Source organism: Pan paniscus, chromosome 18 (genome assembly GCF_029289425.2).
Source record: "Pan paniscus chromosome 18, NHGRI_mPanPan1-v2.0_pri, whole genome shotgun sequence".
In the NCBI taxonomy this organism is placed as follows: Eukaryota; Metazoa; Chordata; class Mammalia; order Primates; family Hominidae; genus Pan; species Pan paniscus.
In genome coordinates this window covers 62,503,687-62,529,350 of record NC_073267.2, presented here as the reverse complement: position 1 = coordinate 62,529,350, position 25,664 = coordinate 62,503,687, and the positions used below count along the sequence as shown (strand labels likewise).

The window sequence follows — 25,664 nt, the reverse complement described above, 5'->3', positions numbered from 1 at the left end:
ATGAATAACAAAAGATATTCCTACCACTCAGAAAATTCCCAGGGATGTAGGAGCTGTGTGCCAGGAACCAGAGACAAAGACCAAATATATTTTTGTATTATACCACGGTGCCTAAACATAACTCAGTTCTAGAAGTGTTTCTGGCCAGATGTCGGATTAGAACGTCATCTGTTGAACCATTTTATGCTAAGTCATTGGTTCAATCTAACAAACATTGTGTGAGCACTTAAGGTGTGCAATATACAGCTCTAGGGGTGGAGGTATCCAAGCTGACCACAGCTTAACATGTATTTTTCAGTTTTAATAGAAAGCAATCTGGGAGCTCAATGGCATGAACAGCCAATGGTGGAAGTTTTGCCACCAAAGATGGACCAGACCAGTAAGAAAAGTCTTTTGAGGGGTAGGAGAAGGAAAAGCTTTCCCAGGTCTGTTCATACTCCAAGGCTCCTGTATGTATAATGGTAGCCAAACAACCATACTGAAAGTATAGTCATCAAATCTTGCTGAACCAACCTAGGATTTATGCTTCCCAGGAGCTGCAGAGTGGGAGCTTCACTTTCAAAGACGACATAATGCCATATTCAGGCAACCTCTGACCTCTGCAGGCAGGAGGAGGGTAAATAAGCAGATAACTCTGGTGATGCTGGTTAGCATCACCTGATACAATGTTAACAGTGCCTCAGACCTCTTGCTTTTCTCTGAATTGGCAAAGCATAATGTTATCTTGCATTAATTTAAGGGGAGAAAGGACCCACACAGACTTCTCCTCAAATCTGCTTCTGGGCCAGGAGCCATGAGGAGTTAGGGGAATGGAAGTGGGGAGGGAAGCAGTAAGGGTCTTTAAGGGACAAAGGGAGTTGGGGAGCTAGGAATTCTGTATAGTCCAAGTTGACTATGCCAGATGTGGCTCATTTTATTTTCTTTTAAAGGATTATTATGGGCACAGGCAGGAAAAGAAAAAAGTAGACATCATCAAATAATACTTAGTCTGTTTTATGTTGCTATAACAGAATACTACAGACTAGTAATTTACAATGAACAGAAATGTATTTGGCTCATAGCTCTGGAGGCTGGGAAGTCCAATGGCATACCACCAGCACCTTGAGACGACCTTCGTGCTGTGTCATCCGGTGGCAGAAGGTGGAATGGCAAGTAAGTGCAAGAGACAGAAAGGGAAACAGGGCGGAACTTCATCCTCCTCACTCCCAAGATAACTAACCCCTTCCTGTGAAAACATCATGAATCAATTCAAGAGGCCTCTGCTCTTATGACCTAATCACCTCTTAAAGGTCCCACCTTATAATACTGTCACAATGGCAATTAAATTTCAACACCACTTTTGGAGGGAACATTCAAATCATAGCAAGTACAAAGTTTCAGTTACACAGGAGACATAAACTTAAGTGATATATTGCACAGAATGGTGACTATAATAAATAAAAATGCATTGTATATATATATTTTTTTCTCTTTTTCCTTTTCTGAGACATGGTTTCATTTTGTTGCCCATGCCGGAGTGCAGTGGTGCAATCTCAGCTCACTGCAACCTCCACCTCCCCGGTTCAAGCGACTCTCCTGCCTCAGCTCCCCGAGTAGCTGGGACTACAGATGAGCAACACCACGCCTGGCTAATTTTTGTATTTTTAGTAGAGACGGGATTTTTGCCATGTTGGCTAGGCTGATCTTGAACTCTGACCTCAAGTGATCCACCCGACTTGGCCTCCCAAAGTGTTAGAATTACAGGGGTGAGCCACTGTACTGGGTCGCATTGTATATTTCAAAATTGCTGAAGAAGTAGATTTTAAATGTTTTACCTCAAAAAAAGATAAGTGTGTGAGGTACTGAATTCATCAACTAGCCTGATTTAATCATTACATATTGTAAACGTACATTGTGCCCCTTAAATATATACTTTAAAAATAAAATTTTAGGCTGGGCGTGGTGGCTCACACCTGTAATCCCAGCATTTTGGGAGTCTGAGGCAGGCGGATCATGAAGTCAGGAGATAGAGACCATCCTGGCTAACATGGTGAAACCCCGTCTCTACTAAAAATACAAAAACAAAATTAACTGGGCGTGGTGGTGGGCGCCTGTAGTCCCAGCTACTCAGGAAGCTGAGGTGGGAGAATGGCGTGAACCCAGAAGGCAGAGCTTTCAGTGAGCCGAGATCACGCCACTGCACTCCAGCCTGGGCGACAGAGCGAGACCCCATCTCAAACAATAAAAAATGAATTTAAAAAATAAAATTTTATATATTAAAAAAAATACTGGGCAAGCGCAGTGGCTCTCACCTGTGATCCCGACACTTTGAGAAGCCAAGGCAGGCGGATCACCTGAGGTCAGCAGTTTGAGACCAGACCAGCCAACATGGGAAAACCCTGTTTCTACTAAAAATACAAAAATTAGCTAGGCGTGGTGGCACACACCTGTAATCCCAGCTACTCAGGAGGCTGAGGTAGGAGAATTGCTTGAACCCAGGAGGCGGAGGTTGCAGCAAGCCAAGATCATGCCACTGTACTCCAGCCTGGGCAACAGAGTGAGACTCCATCTCAAAAACAAAACAAAACAAATAAACTTCGTTGGGCCTGGTGGCATGCACCTGTAGTCCCAGCTACTCAGGAGGCTGAGGTGGGAGGATTCTTTGAGCCCAGGAGTTCAAGGCTGCAGTGAGCTGTGATCCTGCCACTGAGACCTTGCTTGTAAAAATAAATAAATAAATAAATAAATTTTTTAAATTAGCAAACAAAAATTAATTAATTAAAATTTGTTTTTGTTTTTGTTTTTGAGATAGAGTCTCACTCTGTTGCCCAGGCTGGAGTGCAGTGGCATGATCTCAGCTCACTGCAACCTCCACCTCCGGGTTCAAGTGATTCTCCTGTCTTAGCCTCCCAAGTAGCTGGGACTACAGGCATGCACCACCATGCCCAGCAAATTTATACATATATATATTTTTTTCTTTTCTTTTCTTTTCTTTTTTTTTTTTTTTTGACATGGAGTTTCACTCTTGTCATCCAGGCTGGAGTGCCCTGGCATGATCTTGGCTCATTGCAACCTCTGCCTCCTGGGTTCAAGCAATTTCCCTGCCTCAGCCTCCTGAGTAGCTGGAATTATAGACGCCTGCCACCATGCCTGACTAATTTTTGTATTTTTAGTAGACATGGGGTTTTGCCATGTTGGCCAGGCTGGTCTCGAACTCCTGACCTTAAGTGATCTGCCTGTCTTGGCCTCCCAAAGTGCTGTGATTACAGGTGAGAGCCATCACACCCAGCCTAATTAAAATAATTTTTTTTTTAAAAATTGGATGTTATGAAAAATTTTTTAATGTGTTCATAAAAAGACAATATCAACAGAGTAAAAAGACAACCCATAAATAGAAGTAAATATTTACAAATCATATATCTGATGGAGGATTAATAGCCAGAAGATACAGAGAACTCCCACAACTCAACAACAACAAACGTGATTCAAAATGGGCAAAGGACATGAATAGACATTTCTCCAAAGAAGATATATAAACGGCCAATAAGCACATGAAAAGATGCTTGACATCGCTAATTATTAGGGAAATGGAAATCAAAGCTATAATGAGATGCCACTCGCACCATTAAGATGGCACTCTCAAAAAAACAGAAAATAACAAGTGTTGGTGAGGATGTGGAGAAATTGGAATCCTTGTGCACTGCTGGTGGGAATGTAAAAAAGCTATACCTGTGGGGAAAACAGTATGTCAGGTCCTCAAAAGATTAAAAATGAAATTACCATATGTATTAGTCCATTTTCATGCTGCTGATAAAGACATATGTGAGTCTGGGAAGGAAAAGAGATTTAATTGGACTTACAGTTCCACATGGCAGGGGAGGCCTCGGAATCATGGCGAGAGGCAAAAGGCACTTCTTACGTAGCAGCAGCAAGAGAAAATGAGGAAGATGCAAAAGCAGAACCCCCCCCACCAATAAAACCATCAGATCTCGTGAGACTTATTCACTACCAAGAGAACAGTATGGGGGAAACCGCCCCCATGATTCAAATTATCTCCCACTGGGTCCCTCCCACAACACATGGGATTTATGGGAGTACAATTCAAGATGAAATTCGGGTGGGGGTACAGAGCCAAACCATATCATTCTGCCCCTGGCCCCTCCAAATCTCATGCCCTCACATTTCAAAACCAATCATGCCTTCCCAATAGTCCCCCAAAGTCTTAATTCATTTCAGCATTAACCCCAAAGTCCACACTCCGAAGTCTCTTCTGAGACAAGGCAGGTCCCTTCTGCCTATGAGCCTGTAAAATCAAAAGCAAGCTAGTTACTTCCTAGATACAATGGGGGTACAGGTATTAGGTAAATATAGCCATTCCAAATGGGAGAAATTGGCCAAAACAAAGGGGTTACAGGGCCCATGCAAGTCTGAAATCCATCAGGGCAGTCAAATTTTGAAGCTCTAAAATGATCTCCTTTGACTCCAGGTCTCACATCCAGGTCACACTGATGCAAGAGGTGGGTTCCCGTGGCCTTGGGCAGCTCTGCCCCTCTGGCTTTGCTGGATACAGCCTCCCTCCCCACTGCTTTTACAGGCTGGTGTTGTCTGTGGCTTTTCCAGGCACACGATGCAAGCTGGATCTGCCATTCTGGGGTCTGGAGGATGGTGGCCCTCTTCTCACAGCTCCACTAGGCGGTGTCCCAGTAGGGACTCTGTGTGGGGGCTCCAACCTCACATTTCCCTTCTGCACTGCCCTAGCAGAGGTTCCCATGAGAGCCCCACCCTGCAGCAAACTTCTGCCTGGGCATCCAGGCGTCTCCATACATCTTCTAAAATCTAGGCGGAGGTTCCCAAACCCCAATTCTTGACTTCTGTGCAGCCACAGGCTCAACACCACATGGAAGCTGCCAAGGCTTGGTGCTTGCACCCTCTGAAGCCATGGCCCAAGCTCTACATTGACCCCTTTCACCCATGGCTGGAGTGGCTGGGATGCAGGGCACCAAGTCCCTAGACTGCACACAGCATGGGGACCCTGGGGCCTATCCACAAAACCATTTTTTCCTCCTCAACCTCTGGGCCTGTGATGGGAGATGCTGCCACAAAGGTCTCTGCCATTTCCTGGAGACATTTTCTCCATTGTCCTGGGGATTAACATTCAGCTCCTCATTACTTATGCAAATTTTTGCAGCCTGCCTGAATGTCTCCTCAGAAAATGGGATTTGTTTTTCTATTGCATTGTCAGGCTGCAAATTTTCTGAACTTTTATGCTCTGCTTCCCTTTTAAAACTGAATGCCTTTAACAGCACCCAAGTCAACTCTTGAATGCTTTGCTGCTTAGAAATATCTTCCACCAGATACCCTAAATCATCTCTCTCAATTTCAAAGTTCCACAAATCTCTAGGGCAAGGGCAAAATGCCACCAGTCTCTTTGCTAAAACATAAAGAAGAGTCACCTTTGCTCCAGTTCCCAGCAAGTTCCTCATCTCTATCTGAGACCACCTCAGCCTGGATTTCATTGTCCATATCATTATCAGTATTTTGTCAAAGCCATTCAACAAGTCTCTAGGAAGTTCCAAACTTTCCCACATTTTCGTGTCTTCTTCTGAGCCCTCCAAACTGTTCCAATCTCTGCCTATTACCCAGTACCAAAGTCGCTTCCACATTTTCGGGTATCTTTTCAGCAGCGCCCCACTCTACTGGTACCAATTTACTGTATTAGTCTGTTTTTACACTGCTGATAAAGACATGAGACTAGGAAGAAAAAGAGGTTTAATTGTTCCACATGGCTGGGGAGGCCTCAGAATTATGGTGGGAGGCAAAAGGCACTTCTTACATGGCAGCAGTTAGAGAAAATGAGAAAGATGCAAAAGCAAAAACCCCTGATAAACCCATCAGATCTCATGAGACTTATTCACTACCACGAGAACAGTAATGAGGAAACCATCCTGTGATTCAAATTATCTCCAACTGGGCCCCTCCCACCACAGGTGGGAATTATGGGAATACAGTTCAAGATGAGATTTGGGTGGGGACACAGAGCCAAACCATATTACCATATGATCTAGCAGTTCCACTTCTGGATATATATTCAAAAATATTGAAAACAGAGTCTCAAAGAGATATTTGTACGTTCACATTCATAGCAGCATCATTCACAATAGTCAAGAGGTAGAAGCAATCCAAGTGAACATCAACAGACAAATGGATAAGACTGTGGTACATAAACATATACAGTGGAATAGTATTCAGCCTTAAAAGGAAGGAAATGCTGACATAGGCTACGACACGGATGAACCTTGAGGTCATCACGCTAAGTAAAATTAGCCAGTCACCAAAAACAAATACTATCAGATTCCACTGGTATGAGGCACTCAGAGTAGTCAATTTCATAGAGACACACAGCAGATTGGCTGTTGCCAGGGCTACGGGGAGGCGAAAATAGAAAGTTAGTGTTTAATGGGTACAGAGTTTTAGTTTTACAAGACGAAAGGAATTCTAGAGATGGATAGTGGTGATGGTTACACACCACTATGAATATATTTAATATCACAGAACCATAGACATGAAAATGGTTATAGGGATGGCCGGGCGTGGTGGCTGAAGCCTATAATCTCAGCACTTTGGGAGACCAAGGCGGGTGGATCACCTGAGGTAAGGAGTTCAATACCAGCCTGGCTAATATGGTGAAACCACGTCTCTACTAAAAATACAAAAATTAGCTGGGCGTGGTGGCAGGCGCCTGTAGTCCCAGCTACTCAGGAGGCTGAGGCAGGAGAATTGCTTGAACCCGGGAGGTGGAGTTTGCAGTGAGCCAAGACTGTGCCACTGCACTGTAGCCTGGGCAAAGAGCTAGACTCTGTCTCAAAAAAAAATAAAAAAATAAAAAAATAAAAAGTTATAGGCTGGGCATAGTGGCTCATACCTATAATCCCAGCATTTTGGGAAGCTGAGGCAAGAGGATCGCTTGAACCCAGGAGTTTGAGACCAGGCAACATATTGAGACCCTGTCTCTACAAAAAAATTAAAAAGTTAGCCAGGCATGGTGGGGTGGGGTGAGGTGGGGTTGGGGGGTCGCTTGAGCCCAGGAGTTAGAGGCTACAGTGAGCTATATGATTACACCACTGTACTCTAGCCTGAGCAACAGAGCAAGACCCTGCCTCAAAAAAAAAAAAAAAAAAAAAAAGTTATGGTGATAAATTTTACATGTATTTTTTAAATTGGAAAAAAATATTGCAGGGATCCCAATTATAAAAAAAAAAAAAAAGACTTATGGGTTTCCTTCCAAAGTAGAAAGGCAGAAATGGAAAAATGAGTTTTGGTTGCTATGGAAATAGGAGTTGGCTGGGCCTGCAGGAGCAGCAGCTGGAGGGGAACAAGTGGCTGGGAAGTTGGCCCTGTGACAGAGGGGGGCTTCCGGCTGGGGATAAGACAACAACAGACTTCAGCAGGGAGAGTAGGAGGTAGAAAGAAGAAAGAAAAGGAGACAGAGTCTGTCTCTAGACACTGGCGCCTATGAATTCTGCAGACATTTGGATACAGAGGTGGGTGTGCATGCATGTGTGTCTGTGTTGCATATGTATCCCCAGAGGCCAGAAAAACAAGATGCACAATAAACTCAATGCCTGAAAAAGAACACAGTTTCACCAGCTGTCCTGAGGGTAAGAAAGCCCCCAAACCGTTGAGTGACAGAAGAGGAAAGGCCTGCCGTTGAAATGCTTTCTGGGGTATGGGGAAATGCCTGAGTAGGGCTGGCCATCACACTGTGTTCCCTCACCTTTGTCCTCAGCACAGTTCTTCAAACTGAAACCGAGGTGGGCCAGAAAGACAGACAACAAAATCCCCGCAGGGTGAGCAGGACGATGGGGATGGGCGAGCTGATGGCTCTCTTTCTTCTGCAGCTCTGAGTGACTGTTTCTGCTTCAGTCTCCATGATGCTGGGGCTCTGGGGTCTTCTAGCCTGAGGCTTTAAAGGCACCTGAATGTTCTCAGAATCACTTTCTGGAAAGGTATTGATTATGCCTATAGTGATGACAAGTCTTTGCTGGCCCCCAGGAGGGCTCACCCAAGGGAATATTTTACTATTCCCATTCCTATCCCAGGAAGAGGAACTCGCAAACCCTTTCTTACAATCACAGTGGGGTGAATGGGTAGGGGCTCACATTTTTGAAATGACTTAAACCTAGGCTTTTGACTCTTTATAACACTGTCATTGTCTATATACACCATCTCTGAGACACACTGAAGGGACCAAACAGTTCAAAATGACTACCATATTAGTATCCTGTTTTGCATTTCTTCATTTTTAAATATATCAAGAGCCTCAAAAATGAATGTGAGTATTGAAAAGAACATAATACTTAGGAAGAAATTTAATCAAGGAGGTGAATGTCTTCTACACCAAAAACTACAAAACACTGGTAAAAGAAGTTAAAGAAGATATAAGCAAATGGAAAGACATCCCACGATGACTTGGAAGACATAATATTGAGATGTCAGTGCTACCCAAAGTGATCTATAGAGTCAATGTAATTGCTATCAAAATCTCAAGGACTTTTTTGCAGAAATAGAAAAATCTACCCTAAAATTCATAAGCAATCCCAAGGGACCCCAAATAGCCAAAATAATCATGAAAAAGAACAAATCTGGAGGACTCACATCCTGATTTCAAAACTTACTACAAAGCTACAGTAATCAAAGCAATGTAGTATTTGCATAAAGAAAGACATATGGCCAGGTGCGGTGGCTCATGCCTGTTATCCCAGCACTTTGGGAGGCCAAGACAGGCGGATCACTTGAGGTCAGGAGTTTGAGACCAGCCTGGACAACATGGTGAAATCTTGTTTCTACTAAAACTACAAAAATTAGCTGGGCATGGTGGTGCATGTCTGTAGTCCAGCTATTCAGGAAGCTGAGGCAAGAGAATCACATGAACCTGGGAGGCAGAGGTTGCAGTGAGCCAAGATCACGCCATTACACTCCAGCCTGGGTGACAGAGCAAGACTCCAAAAAAAAGAAAGACAGAAAGAAAGAAAGAGAGAGAGAGAGAGGAAGGAAGGAAGGAAGGAAGGAAGGAAGGAAAGAAAGAAAGAAAGACATGCTACTCGTGCAAAAAAATGAAGTTGTATCCTTAACCTTACATGACATACAAAAAATAACTCAAAATGGATCAAAAACTTAAAATATAAGAGCTAAAACCATAACACTCTTAGAAGAAAATATAGAGGGAAAACTTTATGACATTGATTTGGCAATGATTTCTTCAATACAACACCAAAAGCACAAAAGAAAAAAATACATAAATTAAACATTAAAATTAAAAACTGTGCATTCAAAGGACATAATTAACAGACTAAAAAAAGGCAATCCACAGAGAAAATACTTGGAATTGTTATCTGGTAAGGGACTGATACCCAAAATAGATAAAGAACCCTACAACTCAACAACAAAGAAACAAACAACCCAGCCTGATTTTAAAAATCAGCAAATACCTTGAATAGATATTTTTCCAAGGAAGATATACAAATGGCCAGTAAGCGCATGAAAAGATGCTCAACATCACTAATCATTAGAAAACTGAAAATCAAAACCACAATGAGATACCACTTCACACCAGGATAGGACAGCTATGATCAAAAAAACCACACACAAACAAACAGAAAATAACAAACGTTGACAAGGATGTGGAGAAATGGAAACCTTGGTGCACTGTTGGTGGGATGTAAAATGGTACAGCAGCTGTTGAAAATGATATGATGATTCCTTGAAAAATGGCACACAGAATTACCATAAGATCCAGCAATTCCATTATAGGTATATATTCAACAGAATTGCAAGTAGGAACATAAACAGATATCTATACACCCATGTTCATAGCAGTGTTATTCACAATAGCCAAAAAGTGGAAGCAACCCAAGTGTCCACCAACAGATGAATGGATAAACACACTGTGGCAGATACATACCACAGTCTATTAAAATGGAATATGAACCTTGAAGACATTAGGCTTAGTGAAATAAGTCAGTCACTAAAGGATAAATACTGTGTAATTCTACCTAGATGAGGTACCCAGAGTAGTCAAACTCACAAAGACAGAAAGTAAAATGGTGGTTGCCAGGGATGGGGTTAAGGGGGAAGGGGAGTTGTTTAATGGGGACAGAGTTTCAGCTTGGGAAGATGAAAAAGAGTTCTGGAGATGGATAGTGGTGATGGTTGTACAACAATGTGAATGCACTTAATGCATTGAACTAAAGAAAATGCAGGCTGGGCGTGGTGGCTCATGCCTGTAGTCCCAGCATTTTGGGAAGCCGAGGTGGGTGGATCACTTGAGGTTAGGAGTTTGAGACCAGCCTGGCCACATGGTGAAACCTTGTCTCTAGTAAAAATACAAAAATTAGATGGGCGTGGTGGTACATGCCTGTAATCCTAGCTACTCTGGAGGCTGAGGCAAGGAGAATTGCTGAACCTGGGAGGCAGAGGTTGCAGCAAGCCAAGATGGCACCACTGCACTACAGCCTGGGCAGTAGAGCAAGACCCTGTCTCAAAAATAAAATAAAATAAAATAAAAAATAAAATAAAATAAAATAAGAAAATGCATTAAGATGGTTAAAATGGTAAATTTCAACGTCATGTGTATTTTACCACAATAAAATATGTTGATATATATAAAATAGTGGAAGTGACCTACGGTCAGCCTCTCAACCTCTGCAAAGTTCGGCCCTCATAGGCTGCCCAGTTAGGCCCAGTTAGCATTCGGGATATGGCATTTCCCCTACTTCCTTTGTCTCGTCAAAACTTACCGCAGGTATAAACAAGACCACAAGCTTGCACTGAGCCCAGTGTGTGCAGGTGGGAGAGAAAGATGAACAAAGACGAGAATTGTTCAGGGAGAGGACAGTGCACCTTGCTTTGACAATGGGTTAAAAGTGATGAGGGCTGCAGAATATGAGGGAATACAGTGGAGTGGGTGCTGTGGCAGTTCCCAGGAGGACAGAGGACTTCTTGCCTGGCTCTCTTGGGTGGTGTCACAGAGGAAGTGGTGCTTAAGGTGGGTTTGAGAGAATGAGGATATGCAGATGTGTGGCTTGGTAGAGGGCACTTTAGCAGGCCCTGTGTTTACCTGAAGTACTGTGTGACTGAGAGGCAGAGGTGGGAGAGAATGCTGGATCGGCGGGGAAGAGAATGTGACCAGTGAGAATGCAACTCAATGCAGGAATATCTGCCACACAAGCCTGTTGTCTTGCAACCTTGAAAAGTGGTGTTTGGATCTGGAGTCAGATCCAGAAGGAACTTGAATGGCAGACTAACAACAATAACAACTTCTATTCATAGAGGACTACTATGTGCCTGTTATTTAATAACCTTAAGCAGCAGGTAATGATATTAGCTCTATATTTCAGCTGAGAAAACTGAGGCTCAGGAGGTTAAGCAACATATCCAAGGTCAAACACAGACAGTAAGTGATGGAAGTGGGGTAGGAATCCAGGCCTACATGGGTTTCAAATTTTTATTTATTTATTTTTGAGACAGGGTCTGGCTGTGCCAGGCTGGAGGACAGTGGCACAATCTTAGCTCACTGCAGCCTTAACCTCCTGGGCTCAAGCAATTCTCCTGCCTCAGCACCCCAAGTAGCTGGTACCACAGGCACATGCCACCATGCCCAGCTAATTTTTTTTTTCCTGTGGAGTTGGGGTCTCACTATGTTGCCCAGGCTAGTCCCAAACTCCTGGGCTCTAGTGTGGGCTGCTCAGTGACTTCCTTCCAAGAGGACACTATGAAAAGGAGGAAAATGAGTAACTTTACAGTGGAGAAACCCGACAAACGCTACCTTAGCCACCTGGTAATAAGTCATGTTGATAGTACAGATGCTTGATGTGATATGATAAAGATGGCACTTTACTTCTGTGGTCTTCCGCATCAAAACCCACAACCCTAATCATGAGAAAAATATGAGATGAATTCCAGTAGAGGAGTATTTTACAATATATCTGACCAGTATTCCTCAAAACTCTCCAGGTCATCAAAACCAAGAAAATTCATAGAAAATGTCACAGTCAATGGGAGACTAAGGACACACAACAAACAAATGTAAAGTGGTTTCAAGCCCATTTTTGTTGGTATAAAAAAAGATATAAATGTAATTTGGTATTCTGGATGGGATCCTGGGACAGAAAAAGAACATTAAATAAACACTAAGGGTATCTGAATAAACTATGTTTTTAGTTAATAATAATGTATCAATATCAGGTTGTAACAAATGTACCATATCAAATATCAATATCAGTTAATTGTAACAAATGTACCATAGCAATATAAGATGTTAATAACAGGATAGACTGGCTCTGTGGCTCATGTCTGTAATCCCAACACTTTGGGAAGTCGAGGCGGGCAGACTGCATGAGCCCGGGAGTTCAAGACCAGCCTGGGTAACAGAGCAAGACCCCATATCTACCATAAATAAAAATATTAGTTGGACATAGTGGTGTGCGCCTGTAGTCCCAGCTACTTGGGAGGCTGACGTGGGAGGATGGCTTGAGCCCAGGAGACAGAGGTTGCAGTGAGCCAAGATCGCACCATTGCACTTCACCTGGGTGACAGAGAGAGACCTTGTCTCAAAATTTAAAAAATAATAATAATAGGGGAAATTGGATGTGGAATATGTGGGAATTCTGTAGTATTGTCTCAATTTTTTTTTTGTAAATCTAAATTGTACCAAAAATATATAAAGTCTTTCAAAAACAAATTCCTGAGTCACATCCTCAGAAACTGGCCCGCTAACATGCATTGACACAGGTGTAATGGACTTGTGAATGATGACAGCCTCTCTGTCCCTGACTGCTGATTGACCAAAGAGAAGGAGCGGACACAGCAATGCCTGCAGAGAACAAGCTATAGCTCACACCAAGAAGACTGTATGGCTCTCCTCCCAGACTCCCTGAGGTTAAATATGGTGCCTCTCTCATTAGACTAGCAGCCTTCCTAGGGCAAGAGCTGGGTTTCCCCTGTGAGACCGGGCAGGAGCCACCTCTCCTCCAGGAGCTCAAGGTCTCTCTCAGCTCCAGGTGCCACTGATTCTCCGTATGTGTTTATTTTTCTTTTAGGTAAGTCCATTTCTCTATATGGGTAGAAAGAGAGGCCATGTACATAATGTACATTTTTTAAGGCTGGTAAAAGGTCTGCTTGCTTCAAAATACTGACTCCTAACTCTTTAGTTAAGCATAACCAATGTTAAAAAGCAGCAAACTCGATGACTTGGGTTTAGTGCCTAAATTTCCTCTGCTGACTTGCTGCTTTCCTTTGTACCCCAGGCCCCAGTCATAACTGAGTGATAACAGTAGTAAGAGTTTAAAATTGTGATGCTGCCGATTCTATATTTCAGCAGAGAAAACTAGGCTCAGGAGGTTAAGCAACTCATCCAAGGTCACACACAACCAGTAAGTGATGGAACTGGGGTAGGAATCCCAGTTTGTTTGATAATGGAACAAACGCCAGCACCCCAGCAAATTGCCTGTTGATTGCAAGAAGTTCTTACTCGTGGGTATGCAGTAAGCCACCCCAAAATACGAGGAGAGTAGATATCAGTGAACTGCACGCAACATCTGTGATTACTGATTTGCAGAAGTCCTTAAGGACAGGACAGGATGTGTCTCTGGACAAAGCTGGAAGAGCAAAGCCTGGAAATTAAATCAAGACTCAACAAAACAAAAAGCGAGCCAATTGCATTAACATAAGCTGAAGGAATCATAGGTAGAGAGAAATGGTGATGCGTGAGGAGCTCCAAAAAGGCAGTACCAAAGAGCAAGTCTTTGAGAGTCATTGTCTTCCACATTGTCCAGAGTAGTGGAAACTCTGAAAACCTCCTTGAGTATTACAGGCAGCTCAGAGGTCTGGCCAGAGCTTCCAGGAATACTCTCTTCCTTTTTTTTTTTTTTTTTTTTTTTTTTTAATTTAAGACAGGATCTGGCTTTGTTTCCCAGGCTGGAGTGCAGTGGTGTGATCAGAGCTCACTGCAGCTTCAATCTCCCAGGCTCAAGCAATCCTCCCACCCAGCCTCCCAAGTAACTGAGACTACAGGCGCTCGCCCACACATCCAGCTCATTTTTAAATTTTTTTGTAGAGATGGGGTGTCACTATATTGCCCTGGCTGATTTTGAACTCCTGGGCTCAAGCAATCCTTCTGCCTTTGTCTCCCAAAGTGCTGGGATTACAGGCATGAGCCACCGCACAGGGCCAGAATATTCTCTTGCTAAGAATCTTAGGGCTGGCCCAGGGAGCAGTAGGAAGGAAAAGATGCAGTGATCGATCAGACATTTCTACCACAAGCACAGGAAGGGGCAATTATACTAGCAGTGCTGCCACTCTAGACTCTTGTATCCCTCAGAGGGTACCAATATCTTAGGTTCTCCTGGTGATTAAAATCACTCATTTTGCTCACCTTGCTTTGATTCCACAAAAACCAACCTTCTAACTAGATTCTGACTTTCCCACAGGAGAAAGAGTGTGCTGACAAGTCAGCATGGAGGTTTCAGACTGCTTTGCAGTTACTTCTCCCCTTGTGATTTCTTTCTCACTCCCTCTCTTTTTCTCTCTCTCTCTCTCTCTCTTTCTTTCTTTCTTTCTTGACAGAGTCTTGCTCTGTCGCCCAGGCTGGAGTGCAATGGTGCGATCTCAGCTCACTGCAACCTCCAACTCCTGTGTTCAGCTGATTCTCCTGCCTCAGCCTCCCAAGTAGCTGTGATTACAGGCATGTGCCACCTGGCTAATTTTTCTATTTTTAGTAGAGACGGAGTTTCACCATGTTGGCCAGGCTGGTCTCGAACTCCTGACCTCAGGTGATCCACCCACCTTGGCCTCCCAAAGTGCTGGGATTACAGGCATGAGCCACTGTGCCCAGCCTCCCTTGTGATTTAATACATTTGCAGCCTGGCTTCCTCACCAGGCTCTGGTGAATTTGGTTAGTCCGCCCCTTTCAGCCTGGTTAGCTCCAAGTGCACTGAAGAACCTTCATCTCTGGCCTGCAGAGAACCAGGTTCACCAGCCTCCAGCCCACTGTACTGCTGGCCCTAGGGGGCTTTTCCCTGACTGACAGCTGGCCCCCCTTTTTGATGTCACTCTCAAGCTGCCCTTTGCCATGTCAGTCACCCCAATCACACCCTCCCTACCCTGAGCCCCTGGAATGAGCTGTGGGAAACCTGCAAAAAAAAGTGCTATGACAACAAAATAACTTTATAGGTTCTGCTGAAGAAACAAGAATAAAGAAGAGGCCCTGTGCTGGGGGGGAAGAGGCCAAGAACATGCAACAGAAACTAGTAGAAGGAACCGGCAATGTTTAATCTAGAGCACAGAAGATCTGGGAAGGCCAACCAGTTCTCTGTCATCAAATATCTGAAGAACTGTGGTGATGAAAAGGGAATAGATTGATCTTCTGAGGCTCTAAAGAAAATATGCCAACCAGGCCACATATGGTGGCTCATGCCTGTAATTCCAGAACTTTGGGAGGCTGAGGCAGGAGGATCATTTGAGGCCAGGAGTTTGAGACCAGCCTGGGCAACACAGCCAGACCTGTCTCTACCAAAAAAAAAATTAGCTGGGCATGGTGGTTCATGTCTGTACCCCCAGCTACTCTGGAGGCTGAGGTGGGAGGATGGCCAGAGCCTAGGAGTTTAAGCTGCAGTGAGCTATGATCACAACACTGGACTCCAGCCTAGGCAACAGAGTGAGACCCTGTCTTTCTTAAAAAAAAAAAAAAAAAGGCCAGGCATGGTGGCTCATGCCTGTAATCCCAGCATTTTGGGAGGCCGAGATGGGCGGGTCACGAGGTCAGGAGATTGAGACCAGCCTGGCTAACATGGTGAAACCCCATCTCTACTAAAAATACAAAAAATTAGCCGGGCGTGGTGGCGGGCGCCTGTAGTCCCAGTCACTGAGGAGGCTGAGGCAGGAGAATGGCATGAACCCGGAAGGCGGGGCTTGCAGTGAGCCGAGATCGCGCCACTGCACTCCAGCCTGGGCGACAGAGCGAGACTCTGTCTCAAAAAAATAAAAATAAAAAAAAAAAAAAAAGAAAAAGAAAAAGTATGGCAACCAAAGGGCAGTAGATACAGGGAGACAGAAAAAATGGGGAACCTTTTAGGGCAGTTTTCCCCTAACTTCAGTTATTCAAATACCACCTTCACATGGTGTGTGTGTGTGTGTGTGTGTGTGTGTGTGTGTGTGTGTGTGTGAAATTTATGAGAAGCAGCATAATTCTGCAATTTAGAGCACAAATCTGGAGCAGGACCACCTGGGTGTATTTTCCAGCTCATCACTTCCTAGCTATATAACTTTGGGCAAGTTATTTAACTTCCCTATGCCTGTTTGCTCAGTAGTAAAATGGGGCAAAGAGTCCCTACCTCAAATAGTACTTAACCCATATTGGTGAGGATTAATGGAATGATTTGAATGACGCATGGAAAGTGCTTTGAAGAGCATTCAGCACTTAGTAAGTACTCAGTAAGTGGTGGGTATTTTATACATATATTTTTTTAAATAAAATTCTTTTATTTTTTCTTTTATTTTTTTGAGACGGAGTTTCACTCTTGTTGCCCAGGCTAGAGTGCAATGGCGCGATCTTGGCTCACCACAACCTCTGCCTCCCGGGTCCAAGCGATTCTTCCCTTAGCCTCCCGAGTATCTGGGATTACAGGCATGTGCCTGGCTAATTTTGTATTTTTAGTAGAGATGGGGTTTCTCCATGTTGGTCAGGCTGGTTTCAATCTCCCAACCTCAGGTGATCAGCCCTCCTTGGCCTCCCAAAGTGCTGGGATTACAGGCGTGAGCCATCGCACCCGGCCCTATAAATTTTTATTTTTAAATAATTGGGGTCTTGCTGGAGTGCAGTGGCATGATCATAGCTCACTGTAACCTCGAACTCCTGGGCTTAAACCATCCTCCCACCTCAGCCTCCTGAGTAGCTGGATTACAGGCATGCATCACTACACCCAGGTAATTTTTAAAATGTTTTGTAGAGATGGGGTCTCACTATGTTGCCCAGGCTGGTGTCCAACTCCTGGCTTCAAGTGACCTCCCTGTGTGTACCTCTCAAAGTATTAGGATTACAGGCATGAGCCACTGCACCTGGCCTATTATATTTTATTCTATCCTCATACCATTGATACTCTTATTTAATATTTTTCTTTAAATGGACACACGATTTATATACATTTATTTTAAGGGAAACGTTATATTACTACCATACATGAAAAGCCATGTACAGGTGGAAACTGTAAAGATAAACATAACAGCAAACAATGTTATTACATTGTTACAGTTTTAACAATGTTATTAAATGGTCACACTTACTGTTGCCTCTTAAATGCCCTGAACTGGAGGACTGCTGTCTTTCCAATGAAAGAGGAGACAATCAAGTGTTACAGTAGCATTCTAGTACTTTGCCCAGACTTCTGTTGGCTGCAGTCAGAAGCAAGAGTCCCAGTCCCACAAGTTGGAGGAAGTGAAAGGCCAGCGTGGGTGGAGCACCTGCTCTGGGGAGAGAGGGCAGCCCCAGGGGTGAGAGGCGGGCAGAGCAGGATCAAAGAGACAGCTCAAAAGGGAAAAATCCCTTTCCTATTCTGAGACTTTGTGCTCTTGGGTACCATGTCTCTCTCTGTGCTACACCAAAGCCATCTCACAAGACCCCTTGTGGTATGAGTTGCACATCTTAGAAAGCAAAGTCAGAAACACTTTGTTGGAGACACTATGGGTGCCCCACCCATACTCCTCAGCTCACCCGAGGTTACCTGCAGACATTTCCAGATGCCCTGGGCTACCTTTCACTTCTGCTTTAAGTTATTTTCTGGCTTCAGGGTGTGCACAGCAGACAGTTAGCAAGACAACCCTCAATAATGAGGTATGAGAGTCGAGGATATACCCCAGTCTCCCTGCCTTTTCGTGGGACACTTCTGAAATATTTTCTATAGTCTCGCTAAGGGTCCCTGAGGGATGGAGACCCAATTGCCCAGTGGTAACTCACTCATCAACACCTTTTTTATTGGCTTTTCTCCCTTTCTCGGTTAATTTCACTCTCACTGGGCTTCCTGGGATCATTTCTGAAATACATTTCTGGCACCTGAATCCTTTTCTTGTGATCTGCTTTGGGGGAAACTACAACTATGACACAGCTTTAAACTTCTGTCAGTGGAATGAGTTGCCCAGTGAGATGTGAAGTTCCATCTTACTGAGGACTCAAGAAATGGCTGAGAATGTTCAATGGAGATTCACAGGTCAGGTAAAGACTCAAATCAGATGAACACTTAGTATTCCTTTTGTGTGTCTGTCTTTTTTGTTTGTTTTTTTGTTTTGAAGAGACAGCATCTTGGCCAGGCGAGGTGGCTCATGCCTGTAATCCTAGCACTTTGGGAGGCCGAGGCGGGTGAATCACCTGAGGTCAGGAGTTCGAGACCAGCCTGGCCAACATGGCGAAACCCCATCTCCACTAAATACACAAAAATTAGCCAGGCATGGCAGTGGGCACCTATAATCCCAGCTACTTGGGAAGCTGAGGCAGGAGAATCGCTTGAACCCGGGGGGGGCGGAGGTTGCAGTGAGCTGAGATCATGCCATTTCACTTCAGCCTGGGCAAAAGAGTGAAACTCCGTCTCAAAAAAAAAAAAAAAAAAAAAAGAGACAACATCTTGCCCTGTCACCTAGGCTGGAGTGCAGTGGTGCAATCATGGCTCACTATAGTCTCAAACTCCTGGTCTGAAGTGATCCTCCCCCGTCAGCCTCCCCAGTAGCTGGGACTGCAGGTGCATGCCACCATGCCCAGCTAATTTTCGTTTGTTTTTTGATACAGGGTCCCCCTCAGTTGCCCAGGCTGGAGCGCAGTGGCATGATCATGGCTCATTGCAACCTCAAACTCCTCAGCTCAATTGATTCGCTTACCTCAGCCTCCTGAGTAGCTGGGACTACAGGTGCACCACCACACCTGGCTAATTTTTCATTTTTTTGTAGATATAGGGTCTTGCTATGTTGCCCAGGCTGGTCTGGAACTTCTAGACTCAAGTAATCCTCCCACCTCAGCCCCATAAAGTTCTGGAATTACAGGTGTGAGCCACCAATCCAGGCCCCAGCTAATTTTTAAAATTTTAAAAATAGAAATGAGGTCTCACTATGTTGCCCAGCCTGACCTTGAACTCCTGGCCTCAAGCAATCCTCCTGCCTCAGCTTCACAAAGTGCTGGGGCTACAGGCATGAGCCACTGCACCCAACCTACCTAGTATCCTTCTGATCCTCAGGTCTCATTATTCTGGATCAGGAGTCAGCAAACTACAGCCCACAGGCCACATCCAGCCTACTGCCTGTTTTTGTATAGCCTGTGAGCTAAGAATGGTTTTTACATTATTTATTTGTTTGTTTGTTTGTAGAGATGGGGGTCTTGCTATGTTGCCCAGGCTGGTCTTGAACTCCTGGCCCCAAGCAATCCTCCTTCCTTGGTCTTCCAAAGTCCTGGGATCACAGATATGAGCCACCATGCCTGGCCAGCTTTTACATTTTTAAATGGTTGAAAAAAATGTTTAAAGAATAATATTTTGTGACACAGAAAAATTATGTGAAATTCAAAACTTCAGTGTCCATAAAGCTTTATTGGAACCCAGATATACTCATTTGTTTACATACCATCTACGGCTGCTTTTACTCTACAGTGGCAGTTTCTCATCAACATTACAAGAAACGACGTTACTTGGACTTACTGTACGTCATTTCGCTTAAAGTTGCAGTTTCTAAGAACCTAACGAGGACATTAATTGAGAATTTACTGCAGTTGCAACTGAAACCCTATGGTCCATAAAGCTCAAAATATTTACTCTCTGGACCTTTACAGAAAAAGTTTGCTGATGCCTGTTCACGGTCATTATCCTGCAGAGACAAGAGGCAGATTGAGGCCTGGCTGCCCCATGAGTGGGGAGGCCGATGCCCAGACCTAGTATCTGGGGGCAGTTTGAATCAGAACCTCACATTTCCTTTTGCCACATCTTTATGACCATGGTCATTACTCCCACCCTCTCCAAGTACCTAAGACTCTTTCACAGAGGAATTCATGTCTTTATACCAGTAATATTTTTTGACTAAATTTTTTTTCCATTTTTCTTGTTGTTAAAGATAGAGGTGGGGGGTCTCACTATGTTGCCCAGGCTAGTCTTGAACTCTTGGCCTCAAGCATTCCTCCCACTTCTGCTTCCCAAAGTGCTGGGATTACAGGCATATGCCACTGTGCCCAGCCACCAGAAATATTTTTCTTTTTTAAAGGACATGAGAAATTTTCTTCTCCACACCCTGCCACTATCCCACGTGGTTTCATCCATGCTTGATCACTTTCACCACCACTTAGTTACTGATTTCTCCCCAGAACAAACCAAACCTCCAGCCCACGTCCTGAGATTTCTGATCAATACCGAAATGTTGGCCAGGTAAGGTAGATCATGCTTGTAATCCCAGTGCTTTGAGAGGCCAAGGCAGGAGAAACACTTGAGTCTAGGAGTTGGAGACCAGCCTAGGCAACACAGTAAGACCTTACTTAAAAAATTAGCTGGGCATGATGGTGTGTACCTGTAGCCCCAGCTACTTGGCTGGGTGGGAGGATCCCTCGAGCTCAGGAGGTTGAGGCTGCAGTAGCTATGATCATACCACTACAGGAGGCATGGGTGACAGAGCAAGACCCTGTGTCTTAAAAACAACAACAAAAGAAACCAAAAACCAACAAAACAAAACAAAACAAAAAACCCAAATGTCTGGTCAACATTAGATTAAGTTGGAGGGTGGGGGGTGTTGCTGCTTACCAGCAGTGCAACTTTGGGCAAGTCATTTAACAGCATGGAACGTCAATTTCATCATCTCTCAAAGGCGGAAATGATCCTGTCCAACCTGCCAGGATTACCGTGCTAATCGGATGAAATGAGAGCTGCCCACAAGACACTGAGCCGCCTGGCCCCAGCCTCTCTCCCTTTCACCACCACACTCCCTGCCCACTGGCTCTCCTTGAGTCCCCTGGCCTTGCCAAGCTCTTGGCTATCTCTGTACATGCTGACCTTTCTGCCAGAAACATCTTTTTCTCACCCCACCTTCTGCCTGGCAGATCAATGCATAACCTTTGTTTATGTGTGTTTCTGTTTAAAGATACCTTATAGGCCAGGTGCTGTGGCTTGAGCCTGTAATCCTAGCACTTTGGAGGCCAAAGTGGGTGATCACCTGAGGTCGGGAGCTCGAGACCAGCCTGGGCAACATGGTGAAACCTCGTCTCTACTAAAAATACAAAAATTAGCTGGGCGTGGTGGCATGTGCCTGTAGTACCAGCTACATGGGAGGCTGAGGCAGGAGAATCGCTTGAACTCCAGAGGTAGAGACTGCAGTGAGCTGACATCGTGCCACTGCACTCCAGCCTGGGAGACAGAGTGAGACTCCGTCTCAAAAAAACAAAAACAAAGACAAAAGACACCTTATTTGATATATATTGTTGATATATATACATATTATTCATTAACACTGAACTCAGCCAACTGCACTATAACTCATGCCTGAACGAAGCTTACCTAACAGACAAGCTTTCTCTGTAAGGCACATCGCAGCCTTCTCATACTTAGGAACACTAGACAGCACGTCAACAGTACACTTGGGGCCATTTCAAACAGCGACATCACAAACAAAAACGCACAAACATGCAAAAAATGTGGCACTAAGTACACCACAAAAGGGACACTTGTTTATAGCACAAGAGCTGAAACCAGAAAGCAGCATGTCCTCCTGTTTGCCCTTGGCTGGAAATGTGCACGTTGGGTGACTCAACTTTTTCACTATTCTACATGCATCCATATATGACTGTGAAAGTGTCATGGATATTGATTTGGAAGTTACACAGACATTATTTTTCTTTTTTCTTTCTTTTTTTGTTTTTGAGATGGAGTTTCACTGTTGTTGCCCAGGCTGGAGTACAATGGCGTGATCTTGGCTCACTGCAACTTCCACCTCCCAGGTTCAAGCAATTCTCCTGCCTCAGCCTCCCAAGCAGCTGGGATTACGGGCTCTCGCCACCACGCCCAGCTAATTTTTTGTATTTTTAGTAGAGACGGGGTTTTGCCATGTTGGCCAGGCTGGTCTCGAACTCTTGACCTCAGGTATCTACCCACCTCGGCCTCCCAAAGTGCTGGGATTACAGGCATGAGCCACTGCACCTGGCCTTTTTTCCTCTTTTTTTTTTTTTTTAAATGAGCCAAGGTCTCGCTATGCTGTCCAGGCTGGTCTCAAACTCCTGAGCTCAAGTGATTAGGCTGGTGTCAAACTCCTAAATTCAAACTCCTAACCTCACACCTCAGTCTCCCAAAGTGCTGGGATTACAGGTGTGAGCCACCACACCCGGCCACAAACATATTTTTTAAAAAATTCTTTAATTATATAATTTTTAAAATAAAGATATGGGGTCTTACTGTGTTACCCAGGCTGATCTGGAACTCCTAGCCTCAAGTAATCTTTCTGCCTCAGCTTCCCAAAGTACTGGGATTATATGCATGAGCCACCATGCCTGGCCACAAACAAATTTTTTTAAAGAATTATTCAATGTGTATAATTTTTAAGCAAACAGGGCCTTGCTCTGTTGCACAGGCTGATCTGAAACTCCTAGCCTCAAGCGATCCTCCTGCCTCAGCCTCTCAAAGTGCTGGGATTACAGGGAAGAATTTGCAAATTTAGAACTTGTGAATAATGAGAATCTACTGCACTTTCTTCCCGTTTCTCTCATTCGGGGCTGGCTGAATTCTGTCTTACTCATATTTTATCTCTAGCATCTGGAAAACTGCCTGGCCCACAGTAGGCTCTCAATAATAAATGTATTTCCAATGAGCGAATGAGTCAATTCAGTGGAAGTGCTCAGCTCACAGCAGTGATAGCTAGTGTTTGTGAAGACACACCACGCGCCTGCCCCGTGCACGCTGTCCTGGTCAACAAGGGAAACAGCAGAGTATTGTTCTTTTGCACCTGAGCTCAAGAGCAGACTGCCTGGGTTCAAATATGGGACATGCTTCTTATTAATTAATTATATAACTTCGAGCAAGATCATTGGCCTCTCTGAGCCTCAGTTTCCTTGGCTATCAAATGCAGTATTCATAGTTCTACCGTGGAAGTTATGGTCAGGAGTCTAACTTGGCCCTGCACAGAAAGCCTCTAGCATAGGGTGAACCCTTAGTAAACAGTAGCTTTTATTGTGAATAATTCCCAAGGCAACCCGATTTTCACACCCATTTTGCAGATACAAAAACTGAAGCTGAGGATGGTTCAGTGAGTTTCCAAGGTCACAAAGGAAGGGCTGCCTATGGGGGGGAATCTATGCCCATGCTAGTAACACTGCTGTTATATAAACATAAGGGGTCAGCGGGGCGCAGCGGCTCATGCCTATAATCCCAGCACTTTGGGAGGCCGAGGCTGGAGAATGGCTTGAGCTTAGGAGTTTGAGACCATCCTGGGGAATATAGTGAGGCCCCATCTCTATAAAACAAACAAACATAAGGGCTCATTTTTACTAGTTGTAAAAGGGCCCTTGCTCGTTATATGGCCTCTCACTGCCTAATCAGCTAGGTTTGCCAAAATGAGGAAGACAGCTCCAGCCAGTCTCCTGATCTTCTCTGGGATCAGGGTGGGGAGGAACCCCCTTCCTACCCGTAAACCCCTAAGAATCTTCGCTCACATTCCACACTGGTGTCTTTCTGTTCCTTGCCCACTTTCGAGTTCAACCCTTTCAGAACCAGCCCTACTGTAGGGGGTGGGGGATGGTTAGTTTGTTATCTTGGGTTTGACAGTACAAAGGCAGAGGCATTTCCTGCTTAAAAGGCACAGGAGAAAGGAGGAGGAGGGCGAACTGGAGGAAAAGGAGGAGGAGGGAATCATCAGCATTCTGGGTTAGAACAAACAAATGTCCTCCGTTTTTCTCCAACTCCTTAGATCAAGGGTCCTCAAATTTGGCTGCCAGCTGGAATCTCTTGCAAACATTTTAATATCCAGATGTCCAGTCCCCCACCCAGACCAATCACATCTGAGTCTCTGGGGGGGTGGGGGGGGGGGGGTGGGGTGGAACTAGGGCATCGGTATTTTTTTAATGCTCCCCAAGCAACGCCAACGTGCAGACAAGTTTAAGAAGTGGTGCTCTGGACCTTATCAGCACTCGGCTGCCACCCTGGAGTGGCTCTGGGCGACAGTGGCTGCTTTCCGCTTCGAGGACGCCCGGCTTGGGGATTCGGGCATGCTCTGGGAGGCGAGGGCTGGGGAGGATGCGAGCGTGCCAGCGACCTGGTGCTCTGCCTTGCTCTAGGCCCAGCTCCGAGACTGCGGGTCTCTGGGTCCCCCCCACGGCTACAACACGTGCTGCCGCCCCGACTCCTCCGGTTATCTCTGCAGACCGCAAGCGGTGCCCAGCGGCCGCCCCGCTGTCCACCCCAACCTCAGAGGCTCCAGGGAGACGCCCGGGGCTCAGGAATCCTACCTTGGCTGCCGGCGCTGCCCTCCAGTCCCCGGAATCCTGGGACTCAGGTTCGAGCTGTCGCTGTCGCTGTCGCTGCGCCTGTGAAGCGCCCACTAGAGCGCAGGCGCCACCTAGTGGGCGCGGGGCGGCTGCGCAGGGACCGCGCTGGCAGGCGGGAGCGCAGTCCAGGGCGGAAATGCAGCCAGGGCTTCCCACGTGGGCGGTTTTCCAGCGCGCCGCCAGCCCTGTGGCCAGATCCGGCCTGGGGCGGGACCACCTTCACCCGCTGCGGGGCACTGGGATCTGAACTTGGTGAACTTTCTCTTGGGGCACGGAGGGACCCCTCGGCCTGGTATCCATCCTCCGGTTTTCCGGGCTGAGCACAAGGATCTTTCCCTTCATCCAGCAGCTTTCAGTGCACCCCACCTTTGGCACTGCTTCTCTTTTAAATGTGCTGGGACCATCCGAGGCTGGGGTTCTCTCCAACCCAGGGAGGCCCTTCGCCTATCAGCAACCATTTTTTCCTGCCACCCCCTAAACCGTCCCTGAATGAGAGAAACAGCCTGCTCTGCTGGCTTGCTCTACAGAGGCCAGGGCTGGTGGAGGATGGGTGTGTGCCAGCGACCTCGTGCTCTGCTCTGCTGGAAGGCCTTCTCTGAGCAGTGGAAGGGAAAGGGGCGGCTTAAGGGAATTGTGTTTTTTGTTTTGTGTTTTGTTTTGTTTTGTTTTTGTAGAGACAAGGTCTCTCTATGTTGCCCTGGCGGCTCTTGAACTCCTGGTCTCAAGCGATCCTCTCACCTGCAGCCTCCCAAAGCACTGGGATTACCGGTGTAAACTATGGCTCCCAGCTGCCTGGTATTCTTTCAATGAAGACATGCCAAAACGCTTACAAATATGGTGGACATTTGATGGTTTATATTTCATTTATGTATTCATTTAACAACGATTAACTGAGCACCTACTATGTGCCACTTTTCTACAATCAAGGGATACAATGAAGAACAAAACACAAAAATCTCTGCTTTTGTTGAATTCACATTTAATGTAACACATGAATACTTTTAACACACCCAACGATCTAATGCAAAGCGATTGAGCTCGTTGTGAGATAAGTAGAGGATTTATTAAAAATATCTATATTTAGGGCCAGGCACCGTAGCTCACGCCTGTAATCGCAGCACTTTGGAAGGCTGAGGCAAGAGGATCG

The 25,664-nt window shown here is 45.2% G+C and overlaps 1 protein-coding gene across 6 annotated transcripts in view; it reads right to left on the bottom strand.

Annotated features, from left to right (window-relative positions):
• CHD9 (chromodomain helicase DNA binding protein 9) overlaps positions 1-25,379 on the bottom strand; it is a 272,619-nt gene extending 247,240 nt beyond the window's left edge. For 3 of the 6 annotated variants that reach the window (XM_034940161.3, XM_057300145.2, XM_057300147.2), the window contains exon 1: positions 24,479-25,379. The gene's annotated coding sequence lies outside the window, so the exon portion shown is untranslated. The remainder of the gene's footprint in view (positions 1-24,478) is intronic. The other 3 variants (XM_063598001.1, XM_063598002.1, XM_063597996.1) reach the window with 2 other exon arrangements.
• Positions 25,380-25,664: the final 285 nt, after the last annotated feature.